This window comes from Oncorhynchus gorbuscha, linkage group LG09 (assembly GCF_021184085.1).
Source record: "Oncorhynchus gorbuscha isolate QuinsamMale2020 ecotype Even-year linkage group LG09, OgorEven_v1.0, whole genome shotgun sequence".
NCBI lineage: Eukaryota > Metazoa > Chordata > Actinopteri > Salmoniformes > Salmonidae > Oncorhynchus > Oncorhynchus gorbuscha.
The window spans coordinates 53,566,664-53,586,964 of NC_060181.1; the positions used below are offsets into that span (position 1 = coordinate 53,566,664).

The window sequence follows — 20,301 nt, forward strand, 5'->3', positions numbered from 1 at the left end:
AATTATTGCAGAGAGGCTACGAGAGAAGAGAGAGAGAGAGAGAGAGAGAGAGAGAGAGAGAGAGAGAGAGAGAGAGAGAGAGAGAGAGAGAGAGAGAGAGAGAGAGAGGAAGTATGAGTGAGCATCAGAGAAAAGGACAGAAATAGAGCGATTAAGGAATTATTGCAGAGAGGCTAAGAGAAGAGAGAGAGAGAGAGAGAGAGAGAGAGAGAGAGAGAGAGAGAGAGAGAGAGAGAGAGAGAGAGAGAGAGAGGAGATAGAGAGAGAGAGAGAGAGAGAAATTTTAGTGCACATGGAGTTATGGTATTTTTGCGAGAGCCTTTTCCTTTCATCTCCGTGGATATGAACCTCAAGTGGATTTTGTTTTCTCATATTCCTAGTGGATTTCCCTGTTATTCCTCCCTGGATCTAAACAGCTGTTGAAGTCGTGAAGACCAAACCATGCCTCCACTTCATTGAAACTTCAACATGGGCCCTTGACTGGGTTCCCTGACTGGATTTTATTTTATCTCTATTTTACCAAGTGGTCCCATTGAGATCAAAATACTTATTTTTCAAGGGAGACCTGGCCATTAAGGATGGTGCTATGTTGCACCCCCACTGATCACCACCACTGCATGCTCTACAGTGAAGATTCCTCCATGTGCTGTCTATACTGACATCCCTACTCATGGATAGCCACTGGCAGGGTAAGATGCTGCCATGATGGCTGCTTTAAATGAATGAACGTCATGCTGAAATGTCAGACTGCTTAGTGTGGCGCTGAATTACCACATTGTTGGTGTGTTATGCATGGCCTGAGAATTGTCATGGCGACTGACTGACAGATAGACAGATGACAATTGTGAGGTAGGGTTTGTGTAGCAGTAGCAAGGTCCATGATGTGTTAATGGACTGCACTTATGTAATAAGGAGTATAAACTGGATAAACCCAAAGAAGTATAAACCCCTTTGGGGTATAAACCTCAAAATGGCACTGTGCCAGGTAACTGTAAATTACGGTTGAAACTTGAATGCGGGACTCCAATGCGGAATCTAATGGGTTTCCGTGCCAGCTGTGCACTTTAGGTGGAGCAACTTTCTTAGATTAGTGTACATACGGAGTATTGCTTCTGTTGGCACCTATCTAAACAAGTGTGCACACAGATCCAAAACGGGAATACAGAATTTTGAAAAGTTGTAATGTAGTTCGTCTGCTGTTTGTAGAGAGTCAGACCGAAATGCAGCGTGTAGGTTACTCATGACTTTTAATGAAGAAAATAGCGGTACATGAAATAACTGAAAATACGAAAACAACAAACGAGTGAAACTAATTACAGCCTATCTGGTGACTAACACAGAGACAGGTACAATCACCCACGAAATACTACGCGCACTCAGGCTGCCTAAATACGGTTCCCAATCCGAGACAACGAGAATCAGCTGACTCCAATTAGGAATCGCCTCAGGCAGCCAAGCCTAACTAGACACACCCCTAATAATACACACTCCCAATTAATACAACCCCAATGCGAAATACAACATATACATTTACATTTACATTTAAGTCATTTAGCAGACGCTCTTATCCAGAGCGACTTACAAATATAAACCCATGTCACACCCTGGCCTACCCAAACATATAACAAAACACAAGATACAATGACCAAGGCGTGACAGAACCCCCCCCCTAAGGTGCGGACTCCGGGACGCACCTCAAGAGCATAGGGAGGGTCCGGGTGGGTGTCTGTCCATGGTGGCGGTTCTGGCTCGGGACGTGGACCCCACTCCATAAATGTCCTAGTTCCTCCCCTTCGCGTCCTAGGATAATCCACCTTCTCCGCCGACCATGGCCTAATAGTCCTCACCCTGATCCCCACATAACTGAGGGGCAGCTCGGGACCGAGGGGCAGCTCGGGACAGAGGGGCAGCTCGGGACAGAGGGGCAGCTCGGGACAGAGGGGCAGCTCGGGACAGAGGACCAGCTCGGGACAGAGGACCAACTCGGGACAGAGGGGCAGCTCGGGACAGAGGGGTAGCCCGGGACAGAGGGGCATCTCAGGACAGAGGGGCAGCCCGGGACAGAGGGGCAGCCCGGGACCGAAGCAGCCCAGTACTGAGGGGAAGCCCGGTACTGAGAGGGAGCCCAGTACAGAGAGGAAGCCTAGTACTGAAAGGAAGCTCAGTACTGAGAGGAAGCTCAGGCAGGTAGTAGGCTCCTGTAAATCCTGGCTGGCTGGTTGACCTGGATGATTCAGGTTGTCTGGCCGATCTAGAAGATCTTGGCAGACTGGCACTTCTGGCGGATCCTGGCAGACTGGCACTTCTGGTGGATCCTGGCAGACTGGTGACGCTGGGCTGACTGGCGGCGCTGGGCAGACTGGGAGCACTGGTGGCGCTGAACAGACAGGAGACTCTGGCAGCGCAGGAGAGGAGAAAGGCTCTGGCTGCGCTGAACAGGCGAGGCGCACTGGACGCGCTGGGCCGACTGGTAGCACTGGTGGCGCTGGACAGACAGGAGACTCCGGCAGCGCAGGAGAGGAGAAAGGCTCTGGCTGCGATGAACAGGCTGGAGACTCCGATAGCACAGGAGGGGAGAAAAGCACTGGCTGTGCTGAACAGGCGATGCGCACTGGACGCGCTGGGCCGACTGGGAGCATTGGTGGCGCTGGACAGACAGGAGACTCCGGCAGCGCAAGAGAGGAGAAAGGCTCTGGCTGCGCTAAACAGGCGGGAGACTCCGATAGCGCAGGAGAAGAGAACAGCTCTGGTTGCGCTAAACAAGCGGGAGACTCCGGCAGCGCAGGAGGGGAGAAAAGCACTGGCTGCGCTGAACAGGCGAGGCGCACTGGAGGCCTGGTGCGTGGTGCTGGAACTGGTGGTACTGGCGCGAGGACACACACAGGAAGCCTGGTGCGGGGAGCTGCTACCGGAGGACTGGTGTGTAGAGGTGGCTCTGGATAGACCGGACCGTGCAGGCGCACTGGAGCTCTTGAGCACCGAGCCTGCCCAAGCTTACCTGGCTCGATGCCCACTCTAGCCCGGCCAATAGGAAGGGCTGGTATGTGTCGCAGCTGGCTCTGCACCCGCACTGGAAACACCGTGCGCTCCATAGCATAACACGGTGCCTGCCCGGTCTCTCTAGCCCAACGGTGAGCACAGGGAGTATGCGCAGGTTTCCTACCTGGCATAACTATTCTCCCTTTTAGCCCCCCCAATAAATTTTTGGGGGTGACTTTCCGGTTTCCAACCGCGTCGCAGTGCTGCCTCCTCATACTCGCGCCTCTCCGCTTTAGCTACTTCAATTTCCTCCTTGGAATGGCGATATTCTCCCCGCTGCGCCCAGGGTCCTTTTCCGTCTAATATCATCTCCCAAGACCAGAAGTCCTCATATTGCTGCTCCTCACAATTAACAGGGAGAGTAGGCTCAGGTCTGACTCCTGACTCTGCCACTCTCTCTCTGCGCTTTCCCCTGTTACCTACGGTTTTCGCTCTGTATAGCCGTGCTTTCCTTTTCGATTCCATCCGTGTATAGCCCTCTTCGCATTGCTGTAGGGAATCCCAGGCGGGCTCCTGCACTCGCTCTGGGTCGGCCGCCCACCTGTCGATTTCTTCCCACGTAGTATACTCCTTGCTTCTGTTGTCCATAATGTCCACCTTCAGATCCTGCCAGTTCACACGCTGCTCGGTCTGTGAATGGTGGTGGGTGATTCTGTAATGTAGTTCGTCTGCTGTTTGAAGAGAGTCAGACCGAAATGCAGCGTGTAGGTTACTCATGACTTTTAATGAAGAAAATAGCGGTACATGAAATAACTGAAAATACGAAAACAACAAACGAGTGAAACTAATTACAGCCTATCTGGTGACTAACACAGAGACAGGTACAATCACCCACGAAATACAACGCGCACTCAGGCTGCCTAAATACGGTTCCCAATCCGAGACAACGAGAATCAGCTGACTCCAATTAGGAATCGCCTCAGGCAGCCAAGCCTAACTAGACACACCCCTAATAATACACACTCCCAATTAATACAACCCCAATACGAAATACAACATATAAACCCATGTCACACCCTGGCCTACCCAAACATATAACAAAACACAAGATACAATGACCAAGGCGTGACAAAAGTGCATAGCACGCATTATGTTTCTTCATGATGAGAAGGCTGTCTCATCCAATAGAAATGCGAGATAATGGGCAACAACAGCAGCAGCCCTGAATAAGAGAGGACTCTCACTCAACAGTGGATGTGATGTGGCTCAGGGCAAGGGGATGGTCATTGTCCACAGACACATTTGCATGATTAGTCCATCAAGGCACACAATCGACTGTCTGGACAAGAGAGAATGCTAAATACATTTAGGTTGAGGTAATTAAGCTACATGTTTTAGATACAAACAGGCAAGTGCAACGAGAATATGATACACACAGTGAACAATATAAATACTCTCCGTCAGAAATAGACTGTGGTAGTATGCATTCATTTTAGTTTCATTAAATCAAATATTTATGTAATCAAGGTGTTGTTGCCACAATCAAGACATGCGTTTGTGCTGCAGATAGCAATAGCCTGGGAACAAAATAGCTAGCCCCGCTTTTACAGGCTTATAGGAGTACTCTAACCTATATAAAATAAATGCTTTACACATGATGTTAAGGACAGTTCATTTTCAGCTGACGTCAGCAGAGGTTTTAATGACAACATGTTAGTATACTTTTTGTTTTGAACACCCTGCCGGCCCTTACTGCACATCCTCGCTTCACCCCTTTGAGTAGAAGTGAATTGTTACACAATTAGGGCCGCGCAATACGGATTTAAAATCCCATCTACATTTTTTCAAACTTATGGGCGATTCATGTTTCAGTACCATTCAAAAGTTTGAACACACCAACTCATTCAAGGTTTTTTTAATTTTTAATTTTTACTATTTTCGAACATTGTTGAACAATAGTAAATACATCAAAACTATGAAATAACACATATGAAATCATGTAGTAATCAGAAGTGTTAAACAAATCAAAATATATTTTATATTATTCAAAGTAGCCACCCTTTGCCTTGATGACAGCTTTGCACACTCTTGACATTCTCTCAACCAGCTTCACCTGGAATGTTATTCCTACAGTCTTGAAGCAGTTCCCACATATGCTGAGCACTTGTTGGCTGCTTTTCCTTCATTCTGCGGTCCATCTCATCCCAAACCATCTCAATTGGATTGAGGTCAGGTGATTGTGGAGGCCAGGTCATCTGATGCAGGACTCTATCACTCTCCTTCTTGGTCAAATAGCCCTTACACAGCCTGGAGGTGTGTTGGGTCATTGTCCTGGTAGCCATGCTGGTTAAGTGTGCCTTGAATTCTAAATAAATCACAGACAGTGTCACCAGCAAAGCACCCCCACACCATCACACCTCCTCCCCTATGCTTCACGGTGGGAACTACACATGCAGAGATTATCCGTTCACCTACTCTGCGTCTCACAAAGACACGGCGGTTGGAACCCAAAATCTCAAATCTGGACTCATCAGACCGAAGGACAGATTTCCACCGATATAATGACCATTGCTCATGTTTCTTGGCCCAAGCAAGTCTCTTCTTCTTATCGGTGTGCTTTAGTAGTGGTTTGTTTGCAGCAAATCGACCATGAAGGCCTGATTCACGCAGTCTCCAGTTGATGTTGAGATGTGTCTGTTACTTGAACTATGTGAAGCATTTATTTGGACTGCAATCTGAGGTGCATTTAACTCTAATGAGCTTACCTTCTGCAGCAGAGGTAACTCTGGGTCTTCCTTTCGTTCCTCATTTCATCATAGCTTTTGATGGTTCTTGCGATTGCACTTGAAGAAACTTTGACAGCCCTTCATGTCTTAAAGTAATGATGGACTGTCGTTTCTCTTTGCTTATTTGATTGGCTCAAATGCATTAAGAAGGAAGGACATTTTAACAAGGCAAACCTGTTAATTGAAATGCATTCCAGGTAACTACCTCACGAAGCTGGTTGAGAGAATGCCAAGAGTGTGCAAAGCTGTCATCAAGGCAAAGAGTGGCAACTTTGAAGAATTATATTGAGATGTTTAACATTATTTTGGTTACTACATTCTTCTATGTGTTATTTCCTAGTTGTGATGTCTTCACTATTATTCTACAATGTAGAAAATAGTCCCACAAAAAGCAACCTAGAATGACAAGGTGTGTCCAAACTTTTGACAGGTACTGTATATATCTCATATTTTTTGGGGCTATTCTCTAAATAAGCAATGTTGTACAATTAAAGGTCAAATACACTGCATTTCAAACAGTCAGCAATAATTAATTCAGGGCTTCTGAAGTTATAGCTCGGCTAAATTGAAGCCTTCCACAACCTTAAGACCCATTGCTAATTTTATTATTTTATCAAAATAGTTTAAACTGCTTTTTTTTGTTGCAAAATCACTGATCTGGCTTTCATGTCTTTTTGTTACAAACTGAACTAGAACCATGCATAATGCACATTCAGTAATAATGATAACTTATTGCAGCAGGCATTAAGCTATAGAAAATTAACACGTCTCATCAACAATCTCTCAAGCCAACGTGCTAGTGATTAGCCAGCTAACCTTTGTATTTCAAGTTTAGCCAATTTGGATCTATTTGCTAGCTATCAAGGTTGAACAGTTGAATTGTTATGAACACACCATTCTGTCTCTCTCCAACGGTTTGAAAAGCATGTTAGCCTGTCCACTTTGTTAAGATGTTGAAATCAAGTGGCCTACCTATTTTCTCAGAATGAGTTGCCAATTCCTTATATAATTGTGCTTTATGCTTATTGCACATTTATAAAACCCAGACGTGTTAGCTAGTATAACCAGTGCTTAATTTGTAAATCAGGTGCCGGAGCAAAATGTGAGCACGAGAGGTTAGTGACCTAGGGAGCTCTGAGGTACTGGAATGCATGGGAAAACATTACATATGCTGCCTGGGGCGGCAGGGTAGCCAAGTGGTTAGAGCATTAGACTAGTAACTGAAACGTTTGCGAGTTCAAGTCCCAGAGCTGACAAGGTACAATCTGTTGTTTTGCCCCTGAGGCAGTTAACCCACTGTTCCTAGGCCATCATTGAAAATAAGAATGTGTTCTTAACTTACTTGCATAGTTAAATAAAGGTAAAATAAATAAACATGCATGTTCATAGTGGCATAGAGCAGTAGAGTTTGGGCCCTTACAGAAGTTGCACATATGGAGAAAATATTTAGTGGCCTAGGGTACAGAAAAAGTTTGACCCTTGACCCTTGCAATTCTACATATTTTTACATGACTGGAGTCTTTGGCATAATATTTTAATATTTTTTAATGCTATGTTCAAAACTCAGACTCAGAAATCTCAGACTTCTGACTCCAGTGTGTTCAAGATAACTGAGGACTCATTCAACTCGGAATTCCAAGTTGGGAGCTCAGGCCTCTTTCCAGAGCTCCGACTTTCGACCTGAAGATCACTGACGTCATGATTGGACCTTGTTTCTTTCCAGACTTCCCAGTTGTCATGATAGCACCATAACAAAAACAACCTTGTCTTGAATTCATCAATAGCCCAGGCCTAGATGTTTGCAGGCACATTTTGTAGGCTACAATACGAGGAGGAAATTATAGTCCTAAAAATTATATCCAGCTTCACTGACTCACCCAATGATGCGCAGGTCACTTGCTGGTGATGGCTGATGTGCTCGTGCTAAAAGCTTCTCTCTCTCTCTCTTTTTACTTTGTAAAACAATAGGCCTATTTGAAAATTGATCAAATATTTTGCTAGCCTACAACAGACAGATTAGAGTCCTCTCATTTCGACAGGAGCCATTTGCTTTCCAACCTGTGTTTTTGCAGCTATAGTATTTCAAGTATTGCCAAAGGCCTGTTTTGTCTGCATGCTGTTTGTTCAGTGACAGATTTGCCACGTGTTTCCAACTGTAGGCTATGCCTTGTTAGTGGGCTACACTCCAGAGCTAGGAGTTATTAATATTTTCTTTAGCTGATCCTCTGTGGCTAAATGATATGCTTTCTCATGGTGCTGCAGCTCCGGAGGTCTACGTCACCGGCCTTCTAGGCGTCACTGGACTGGATCATTACCACCAACCCCGGACTCTCTTGTCTCATGACGCACACCTGGTTCCCATTCCCCCTAATTAGTATTTTTTATTTTTTTTATTTTTTTATTTCACCTTTATTTAGGCTAGTTGGCTAGGCTAGTTGAGAACAAGTTCTCATTTACAACTGCGACCTGGCCAAGATAAAGCATAGCAGTGTGAACAGACAACACAGAGTTACACATGAAGTAAACAATTAACAAGTCAATAACACAGTAGAAAAAAATAAAAAAGAGTCTATATACATTGTGTGCAAAAGGCATGAGGAGGTAAGCGAATAATTAAAATGTTGCAGATTAACACTGGAGTGATAAATGATCAGATGGTCATGTACAGGTAGAGATATTGGTGTGCAAAAGAGCAGAAAAGTAAATAAATATAAACAGTATGGGGATGAGGTAGGTAAAATTGGGTGGGCTATTTACCGATAGACTATGTACAGCTGCAGCGATCGGTTAGCTGCTCAGATAGCAGATGTTTGAAGTTGGTGAGGGGGATAAAAGTCTCCAACTTCAGCGATTTTTGCAATTCGTTCCAGTCACAGGCAGCAGAGAACTGGAACCAAATGAGGTGTTGGCTTTAGGGATGATCAGTGAGATCCGCCTGCTGGAGCGCGTGCTACGAGTGGGTGTTGCCATCGTGATCAGTGAACTGAGATAAGGCGGAGCTTTACCTAGCATGGACTTGTAGATGACCTGGAGCCAGTGGGTCTGGTGACGAATATGTAGCGAGGGCCAGCCAACTAGAGCATACAGGTCGCAGTGGTGGGTGGTATAAGGTGCTTTAGTAATAAAACGGATGGCACTGTGATAAACTGTATCCAGTTTGCTGAGTAGAGTATTGGAAGCTATTTTGCAGATGACATCGCCGAAGTCGAGGATCGGTAGGATAGTCAGTTTTACTAGGGTAAGTTTGGTGGCGTGAGTGAAGGAGGCTTTGTTGCGGAATAGAAAGCCGACTCTAGATTTGATTTTAGATTGGAGATGTTTGATATGAGTCTGGAAGGACAGTTTACAGTCTAGCCAGACACCTAGGTACTTATAGATGTCCACATATTCTAGGTCGGAACCATCCAGGGTGGTGATGCTAGTCGGGAGTGCGGGTGCAGGCAGCGAACGGTTAAAAATCATGCATTTGGTTTTACTAGCGTTTAAGAGCAGTTGGAGACCACGGAAGGAGTGTTGTATGGCATTGAAGCTCGTTTGGAGGTCAGATAGCACAGTGTCCAAGTAAGGGCCGGATGTATACAGAATGGAGTCGTCTGCATAGAGGTGGATCAGGGAATCGCCCGCAGCAAGAGCAACATCATTGATATATACAGAGAAAAAGGTCGGCCCGAGAATTGAACCCTGTGGCACCCCCATAGAGACTGCCAGATGACCGGACAGCATGCCCTCCGATTTGACACACTGAACTCTGTCTGCAAAGTAGTTGGTGAACCAGGCAAGGCAGTCATCAGAAAAACCGAGGCTACTCATCACAAATCATTATGGCCATCGTTTTTTTTTTCTATTTTTTTTTTCTATTTTTGTTTCCCCAAAAAGTATGATCCCCATGTGCTGTTGAAAACCGTAGTCTGGCTTTTTTAATGGCGGTTTTGGAGCAGTGGCTTCTTCCTTGCTTAGAAGACTTTCAGGTTATGTTGATATAGGACTCGTTTTACTGTGGTACAGAAAAAGTATAGATACTTTTGTACCTGTTTCCTCCAGCATCTTCACAAGGTCCTTTTCTTTCTTGAATTTTACCCACCTATTCTCCCCAATTTCATTGTATCCAATTGTTTGTAGTTACTATCTTGTCTCATTGCCACAACTACCGTATGGGCTCGGGAGAGACGATGCATCCTCTGAAACATAACCCAACAGCCAATAATAATAATTATACAAGTTATATCAGCTTAAAAGCGGTTTATTTACAACCTATGGAGTATAAGATTTTGGGAATAGGGGTATAAGAGAGTCTGACATATAACCACTAACTTGAGTTCAGTGTTCGCCAATGAGAAGCAAGAGAGGCCCAGCTTTGTCCTTCATGACTGGGAAAGGCCTTCATTCTAGTCCGTAGGAAATCCTACATCCCTCTCATTAGATCAGAACAGGATGGATCAACAGTGATTCATATTACTGATTTGGATCCTAAAAAATGGATGGTTGTGTTTTGCACATTATTTGTCTACCCATATGATGTGGATCATTGTCAGGTTACTTGATATATAAACTTCAGTAACAAAAGAACACCATGGTTGTAATAACACTTTGAACAGGCTGTTAGTAAATGTGTATAATGTGTTTGTTTTGGTACAACACTGGTAAGTTAACTTATGTAAATGTCTAGTCACAGAGGATTTTCTTCTGACTAACTGGTCAGGGCAAAGCACTTTCCATTCAGCTTCAGGCAACTTTGATGTAAAGGCTTGATCATACCTGTAGTGACTACTTCTATCTGTCACGCCCATTGTAGCTTATCCATTGTTCACTAGATATATCAATGTAATTACACCCAACACAATGTTGAAAAACAGAATGCTTCCCACCACTAGATCACTTAACTAGACGTGAGCTGGACGTGAGCCCAACGCTGCCAACAATATAGCAGAAGAAAGTAAATGATAGACACGACCATAATAATCACCATGAAATGGCCTTGGAAGTGCCATTAGTGTAAGCTAACATAATTCATTATTTTACATTAACCTGTTACACTGCATTGGTATGGCTTAATTGATCATAGCCCAGACTTGTTATAATTGCAAATACCATGCAGTTGTACCAGGGGAATTTAAACCAAACATATATATTTTGTTGCAGGTCTTCTGTTTCCCCACATTTGTTGATTAATTCATTTCCCATCATGAAAATGTATCCATTCCCATTCCCAAATCAAATACCCTTCTCAACACCACAAAACAAACTGGCAATATAGCTTTTTTCCAATCTGGCAACCCTCTGATATGGCACCAGTATCCCAAAGTATTAAGTGAAAACAAGCATAGAAAACAGCATTGACATTAATAACAAATAAAACACAAGACTACTATGATATTGTAGTGACCCTCAAAGACAGCTGTGTGTTATGAGTTATGCTGTTTGTTTGTTGTGTTGCACTTACCAGTACCCAGTGTTCGCGGGCTCCAACATTTTATTTTATTTTTTGGTTCACCTTTATTTAACCAGGTAGGCCAGTTGAGAACAAGTTCTCATTTACAACTGCGACCTGGCCAAGATAAAGAAAAGCTGTGCGACAAAAACAACAACACAGAGTTGCACATAAACAAAAGTACAGTCAATAAGACAAAAGAAAAACAGAAAAATAGAAAAATCTATGAACAGTGTGTGCAAATGTAGAAGAGTACGGAGGTAAGCAATAAATAGGCCATAGAGGCGAAAAAAAATTGACAGGCTCCAAGCTTAATGATGAGCTTGGAGGGTGCTATGGAGTTGAATGCTGTGCTATAGTCAATGCACAGCATTCTTACATACAGTAGGTATTCCTGATGTCCAGATGGGATAGGGCAGTGTGCAGTGCAATGGCGTCCATCGTCTGTGGATCAATTGGGGCGGTAAGCAAATTGAAGTGGGTCTAGGATCTAGGTGTTAGGTAAGGTAGAAGTGATATGATCTTTAACTAGCCTCTCAAAGCACTTCATGATGACAGAGGAGAGTGCTCCAGGGCGATGGTCATTTTGTTCAGTTACCTTTGCTTTCTTGGGTACAGGAACAATGGTGGACATCTTGAAGCAAGTGACAGCAGACTGGGATAGGGAGAGATTGAATATGTCCGTAAACTCTCCAGCCAGCTGGTCTGCGCATGCTCTGAGGACACGGCTAGGGATCCCGGCAGCCTTGCGAGAGTTAACACGCTTAAATGTCTTACTCACGTCGGCCATGGAGAAGGAGAAGCATCTTGAAGCATGGATTCCGATTGGTCAGACCAGCGTTGAATAGAAATTAGCACGGGTACTTCCTGTTTGAGTTTCTGCCTATAGGAAGGGAGGAGAGTCGTGATCATATTTGCTGAAGGGTGGGTGGGAGAGGGCCTTGTAGGCATTTCAGTGGTCCAATGTTTTACCAGCGTGAGTCAATGTGTTGGTAGAACTTCGGTAGCGTTTTCCTCAAATTTGCTTTGTTAAAATCCTCAGCTACAATAAATGCGGATATGTGCTTTCCAGTTTGCATAAAGTCCAGTGTAGTTCTTTGAGGGCCGTCGTGGTATCGGCCTAAGGGTGAATATACATGGCTGTGACTACAACCGAAGAGAATACTCGTAGGAGGTAATACGGTCGGCGTTTGAATGTGAGGTATTCTAGGTCAACAAAAACGCCAACAAAAACAATAAACACTACAAACAAACTGTGAAGCTATATGCCCTAAACAAAGTTAACTTCACACAAACACAGGTGGGAAAAAGGGTACCTAAGTATGGTTCCCAATCAGAGACAACGATAGACAGCTGTCCCTGATTGAGAACCATACCCTGCCAAAACATAGAAATAGAAAATCATAGAAACACAAAACATAGAATGCCCGCCCCAACTCACGCCCTGACCAAACCAAAATAGAGACATAAAAAGGATCTCTAAGGTCAGGGCGTGACATTGAGTGTCTGCATGTTATCACAATCACACCATGACTAGTTAATCATGGAACATACACCCCCGCCTTTCTTCTTCCCCGAGAGTTCTTCATTCCTGTCGGCATGATGTACTGAGAACATTAGCACTTTTATACAACAGGTTACCAACATATTCAATTAATGATTGACATATTTTCATTAAAAACTGTATTTTGATACATTTATTCATACTATTTCATCCTTTCACAAGATACAGTCCCGACACAAATTTAGGGTTGCTACCCAAGCCCAGCTTGTTATTCGTTCTATCTGTTCTGTATCTATGGATCCAGTCATTTCGTTCTAAACGTTCCATTGTTCCTGTCTCTTGCTTGCTAGCTAGCCAACTACAGCTAATTTACAGTCATTTGCATTTGCATAAGCTGTTTTATAGTGACATTTACTTGGATACATCCCATAACAATATTTTTTATTTTTTACCTTTATTTAACTAGGCAAGTCAGTTAAGAACAAATTATTTTTTTCAATGACGGCCTAGGAACAGTGGGTTAAGTGCCTGTTCAGGGGCAGAATGACAGATTTGTACCTTGTCAGCTTGCGGACATGAACTTGCATCCTTTTGGTTACTAGTCCAAAGCTCTAACCACTAGGCTACCCTGCCGCCCCTCAATGAGCTAATGAGGTGCGATTTCACCTGACATAGAACATTTGCTCACTCGTCAGGACACTGTTGTTCAGTGGAGCTAGCCAATAACACAGCTAACACAATCACTTCAAACTGAAGCTGGAAAGGCTGCAAACTAGCTGCACATCATTTAGTTTGACCCTTTTTATATTTACATTTATTTGTATGTATCCAGAAAAAGGATGCCAGCTGATTCATGTTTTTGACTGGCTAAGAAACACTGCCTGCTTGTCTGTCTCGTCCAGACTCCCATTACATTCGTTACTATGGGACATCTGGAGATTGAATTTGAATATTGAAACAATGTTGCAATGTTGGAGAGACAGACAGCAAGGTTTATACAAATCTCCGCAGTTGAATACTAAATCTCAGTCTAAAAGAAATGTGAGATAATGTCTAGATGGTATTTATAGCTGAGGTCAAGTATGTACATTGCCTGGCATGGCTGATGAGACAGTGGATTGCGCAATCAGATGGAACAGACTAAATAGGTATTTTAACGTCATAGATTTAGCCGGTGGTAACTTGTGGAATAGAAACCGTCTGGAATGCAGTTTTAACCAATCGGCATTCAGGATTAGAACCACCCATTGTAAAATTCGATATATCGCTTTGCCCTATGCACGATTCTTCTAAAGATTCCACTTTTTCAAGTCAAAAAGCATGTAGTCTTTTAACATAATGCATGTTAAATGTCTGTCGGTACTGCTGAATCTAAGATCTGGATGGGAAATGGTTGGTTCTGTACAAGATATGTCAAATTATCAAGTTTTCCGGGTTACAGCAGGATGTGAGTTACTGAAGAAATATCTGAATGTAAAGGTCCCCAAGGCCTTACCCTAATTCATTCAAAACATCAATGCGAGAGGAAGAGGACAGCTTCCTCAATTATACCAATTTTACCCTCCACCCAGAGGAAAACATTTAATGACAGTGTTTACTTTTCTGTCCTAAGTTTTTCCAAATAAGCACACATACCAGTGTACTGCTTGCTGCCTGCTGCTGACAAGACAGCAATGGAATGACTGTGGGCCCACCCTCAATTGTTCCCACACCATGGGCTCAATTCAGGATTGCGGTATAAATGTTTGCTCATGTTGATTTGCACACATTTAAATACTGCACACATATGAACCGAAGATTTAACAGCATCTTACTCTTATATGTTCACTTGTCAGAGGAACAATTTGTGAGGATCGTGAGGAACTATTAATCCACCATGGCAACAATTTGATGTCTTACCCTGGTCACCATAGATGTTGTGTTTATCTGAGCATATGAGGGCCTATCATGTTTGTCCTCACAGTAAACCCCAACAATGGGTGAATCATTTGGCTTGGTAATGTAATTAAAGACAGAACAACAGAACGACCAGGACAGCAGCTCTCGCACAGCCCTCTAACATGCTAGTGTGACACTCCTGATCTAGGTCACATGTCCTGAGTTCCAGCAGATCCTACTAATTCAGTGAACTCTCGTAGATCACAAATCTGCATTTGATTTTGTCTGTGTATGCTACTGTAGCCTCTACTCATCACGGTCCCTTTGACAGATATTGTAGATATAGCTTTGTTTTTTGAAATGCAGAGTCTATGCATTTCTTTATTCATTGTTATTAATGAGCAGATTTTGAGCTAGGCAAACTGCTCTTTTAGAAAGTATTTGACATTTAACGATTATGAACCATCTCCATGGATTCAAAATCCACAAGCTTGAAAACGATGGCATTGTTACCATTATATTATGATGTAATATTACACTGAATTCTAATGGTGAGATTTTGACATGAATACAATGTGTACAGGTCATGCTATTTATCCACCAACGCATGCAAGAGTAAATTCCAGATTATTCTTCACTGCATGTCAAAGAATCATGCTCTTGCGCTGAGAGCTCCATCTGCAGGACATAATAAAGAGAACATTGATACTGTTCTGTGAGGCAGACTGTTACATATTGCCTATACATGAGATCTGTTTAATAACCAGGAGTATGGAGTATTTTCCACAGCGTATATTTAAGAATAGTAATGTCTCCTTTTGTATGCGTAATGCCCATACACAGAATATCCATAAGAGTGACATGAATGTAGTGACTAAATGCTACTAGAAAAATAAATACATGCTGGGATTAAATCAAATGTCACGTGACATGGAGCTTGATGTCACGTGACAGGGGGCTTGATTTCACGTGACATGGAGCTTGATTTCACGTGACAGGGAGCTTGATTTCACGACTCCATACCTTATTCCCCTCTAGTAACTGATTGTGTTCACCACTAGATGGGAGTAATGACTCAGGTTATAGTCAATACTGCTAGGCACCTAGTTTCCGCAACCCAGAGACAGACAAATATGACAAAAACGGACATTCAAATTGAGTACTCGCACATTTGTAGATCAAATGTAAATGTTTGGGATGATACTTGCTGGAGAGATTAATATGGTTATTTTGAAGGAGAAATATGCTGAGAATATAAGACTAATGACGATGAATATGTATCTACAAGTAAAGACATGTTTCTGTCCAACAAATCATTGCACCATTCTAAATTGCATTCAAGTTTTAGGAAAAAGACCATATCTTTGACTATGGAAAAGATTGGTGAATGAGTCAATGAACCAACATTTTACTGAACTAAGCTCATAAATAATATCACAGACTTGACATTGTCTGGGACACTCAAGGCTGAGTTACAAGTGACTCGTTTGTTTTGAAGGCATAGCTTTACAATAATAGTCCTGGTCAGATTAAGGAAAATATTCCCTATCTCTGATTATGGAAAATATTATTGAATGAGTCAATGAACCAACATTTTAATGCAAATATTTTTTGGTGAGATGGCGCTGCAGTGGATACCAGACATTTTAGGGGCTCCTGACCAATTCTGCTATTTTGTGTGTTTTTTCTCCCCACTGATCTCTACATGATGTCTCCGCCATTATTTCCTATGACCGAAAATAAGCTTCTGGACATCAGAACAGCGATCACTAACCTCAATTTGGATGACGATTTCAACGAGTCGGCAGCTCTGGACGTTCTGCTTACTCCCGATCAGGCCTTAATCCCTGGGACTCAAAAGACAAAGTAACGGCGCAAGAGAGGCAAAGAAGCGGCATCCTGACGCTGGCTAGCAAATAAACCGCCTCTACCCTCCATCCTATTGGCGAATGTAAAATCACTAGAGAACAAACTGGACGAGCTCCGCTCGAGACTACTATCAACGGGACCTGAAGATCTGAAACATTTTCTGTTTATCAGAGTCGTGGCTGAACATGGATAATATACATCTCGCTGGCTTTTCCATACATCATCTAGAACGGACGGCAGCCTCAGGTAAGGCGAGGGGGAGGGGTATGTCTCTTTGTTCACAGCTGGTGCGCGATCTCCAATGTTAATGAAGTCTCCTCTGAGTTAGAATACTTCATGATAAGCGGCAGACTATACTATTTACCAAGAGAGTTTTCATTTATAATTTTCATAGTTGTCTATTTACCAGTGAAAACTGATGCTGGCACTAAGACCGCACTCAATGAGCTGTATAGGGCCATACGCAAACAAGATAATACACATCCAGAGGCGACGCTTCTCGTGGCTGGTGATTTGAATGCAGAGAAACTAGCATATCACCTGAGCAACTAAAGTCGGCAAAACCCTTGATCATCCTTTACTCCACACACAGAAATCCACACAAGGCTCTCCCTCACCCTTCCTTTGGCAAATCTGACCATAACTCTATCCTCCTGATTCATGCTCAAACAGGAAGGACCAGTGACATGCTCAACAAGGAAGTGGTCCAAATAAGCGGATGTTAAGCTAAAGGACTGTTTCGCTAGCACAGACTGAGAGGAGATAGTCATTCAATAATCATGTTAAACACTATTACTTCACACAGAGTCCATGCAACTTATTATGTGACTCTTTATGCAAATTTTTACTTACTGAACTTATTTTTTGCCATATCAAAAGGGTTGAATATTTACTTTTATTTTTAATTACTTAAAATAAAATAAAAATACACATATATATACAGTGCCTTGCGAAAGTATTCGGCCCCCTTGAACTTTGCGACCTTTTGCCACATTTCAGGCTTCAAACATAAAGATATAAAACTGTATTTTTTGTGAAGAATCAACAACAAGTGGGACACAATCATGAAGTGGAACGACATTTATTGGATATTTCAAACTTTTTTAACAAAACAAAAACTGAAAAATTGGGCGTGCAAAATTATGTGTGGAGGCCAATGACACAAAATCTCAATTATATCATTTTTAAATTCAGGCTGTAATTTAATCAACTTTAAATTCAGGCTGTAGCCAACAAACGTGGGGATGGCAATGTTTTGAACGATCTGAAGTTTTCTGACATGAGACCTCCCCACGTTACACCAGGCTGGTGTAAGCATACTCAAAAGGCCGGATGCAGCTCTGGAACACTCTGATAGCTCTGATACACTGATGGCTGTTCCTGGAGTGGCTACCTACTTTTTTTCTGCAGAATACCCTCAGGTGGTACAGGCGCTTGCTTCCCTTCTTCTCCAGGCACTCTATGTGGGCACTCCAGGGCATGTTTTCTTGAAGTGTGACCCCAAGGAACTTAGCCGTTGAGGATGTCTGGAGTGGCTCTCCATACTGTCTTCACCACAGTAAACTTAAACCAGAATTGCGTTACTGGTTGAGTAAAACAATGGATAATTGTCAGAATATAGTATGAATCCCAATTGACTAACCAATGCAATGATAGAGTGAAATAGCCTACAGAGAGGTGTGGCGTGCACTAGCAACTGTCACAATAATGAGTGAAGAGGTGTGGAGTCAGGCGCAGAGAGCAAAGATGTGGGAAAAACAACACGCTTTAATGTCCCGAAACACAACATGTACAAAGTGAAAAAACAAATGAACAGAAATATAAACGGACAGCGTGAAACCCAAAATGCAACAAAATACACTCAACCAACAAAACAGACGAACAAGCCCGCACGAAACAGAAGCGGGCTAAACAGACTATATATACCCTATCCTAACAACCAAACTAGAAACAGGTGCTACCAATTAGACAAAACTAAACGAACACAGAACAACGGATCGGCGATAGCTAGTAGACCGGCGACGACGACCGCCGAGCGCCACCCGAACAAGAAGGGGAGTCACCGTCGGTAATATTCCTGACAGTACCCCCCTCCTGACGCGCAGCTCCCGCAGCGCGCCGACGTCGGCCTCGGGGACGACCCGGAGGCCGAGGCGCTGGGCAATCCGGGCGGAGGCGATGAAATTCACTCAACATGGATGGGTCTAGAATATCCCTTGCCGGAACCCAGCACCTCTCCTCCGGACCGTACCCCTCCCAGTCGACGAGGTACTGCAAGCCTCTCACCCGGCGTCTCGAGTCCAGAATAGCTCGTATCTTGTACGCCGGGGACCCCTTGATGTCCAGAGGGGGTGGAGGAACCTCTGGTACCTCATTTTCCTGCATGGGACCAGCTACCACCGGCCTGAGAAGAGACACATGAAATGAGGGGTTAATACAATAATACGAAGGAAGTGATAATCGATAACAAACCTCATTTATTCTCCTCAGGACTTTAAATGGCCCTATACACTGCGGACCCAGCTTCCGGCAGGGCAAGCGGAGAGGCAGGTTACGGGTCGAGAGCCAGACCCTGTCCCCAGGTGCAAACATGGGGGCCTCACTGCGGTGACGGTCAGCGCTCTTCTTCTGCCTTATACTAGCTTGGCGTAATGACTCCTGGACTGCCCTCCAGGTCTCCTTAGAGCGCTGTACCCACTCCTCCACCGCAGGAGCCTCAGTCTGGCTCTGATGCCACGGTGCCAAGACCGGCTGGTACCCCAACACGCACTCAAATGGTGACATGTTGGTAGAAGAGTGGCTTAGTGAATTCTGGGCTATTTCTGCCCAGGAATATATCTCGCCCACTCGCCTGGCCGGTCCTGGCAATACGACCGCAGAAACCTACCCACCTCCTGGTTAACTCTCTCCACCTGACCATTACTCTCCGGGTGATACCCTGAGGTAAGGCTGACCGAGACCCCCAGACGTTCCATAAATGCTCTCCAAACACAGGAGATAAATTGGGGGCCCCGATCAGAAACTATATCCTCGGGCACCCCGTAGTGCCGGAAGACATGGGTGAAAAGAGCTTCCGCAGTCTGTAGGGCCGTAGGGAGACCGGGCAATGGGATAAGATGGCAGGACTTAGAGAACCGATCCACAACGACCAGGATAGTAGTGTTACCCTGAGAGGGGGGAAGGTCAGTAAGAAAATCCACCGAAAGATGGGTCCATGGCCGTTGTGGAACGGGAAGAGGTTGTAATTTACCTCTTGGCAGGTGTCTAGGAGCCTTACTCTGGGCGCACACCGAACAGGAGGAAACATAGAATCGCACATCCCTCCTCAAAGTGGGCCACCAGTACTTCCTCTCAAGACCTCTCACTGTCCTATAAACACCTGGGTGACCCGACGAGGGTAGACAATGAGCCCATCGAATCAATTGATCACGAACAGCCAGCGGCACGTACCTACGACCCTCCGGACACTGTGGAGGCGTAGGTTCCCCCCTTAGTGCCCGCTCGATGTCCGCGTCCACATCCCATACTACCGGTGCCACCAGCTTAGCTGCCGGAATGATGGGAGTAGGATCGATGGACCTGACAGTGAAACGAAATCTGGTGAAAAACATGGCCCACCTTGCCTGACGAGGATTCAGTCTCCTAGCTGATCGGATATACTCCAGGTTACGATGGTCAGTCCAGATAAGGAAAGGGTGCTTAGCCCCCTCAAGCCAGTGTCTCCACACCTTCAGGGCCTTAACCATAGCCAACAACTCCCTATCCCCCACATCATAATTCCGCTCCGCTGGCCCGAGTTTCTTAGAAAAAAAGGCACAGGAGCGGAGCTTCGGTGGCACACCCAAACGCTGTGAGAG

General features: G+C 44.2%; 1 protein-coding gene across 1 annotated transcript in view; it reads left to right on the forward strand.

Moving 5' to 3' along the window:
* The first annotated feature begins 286 nt into the window (after positions 1–286).
* The window catches only part of LOC124043763 (nck-associated protein 5-like), a 135,335-nt gene continuing 115,320 nt past the window's right edge, over positions 287–20,301 (forward strand). Inside the window, exon 1 of the mRNA XM_046362697.1 lies at positions 287–689. The gene's annotated coding sequence lies outside the window, so the exon portion shown is untranslated. The remainder of the gene's footprint in view (positions 690–20,301) is intronic.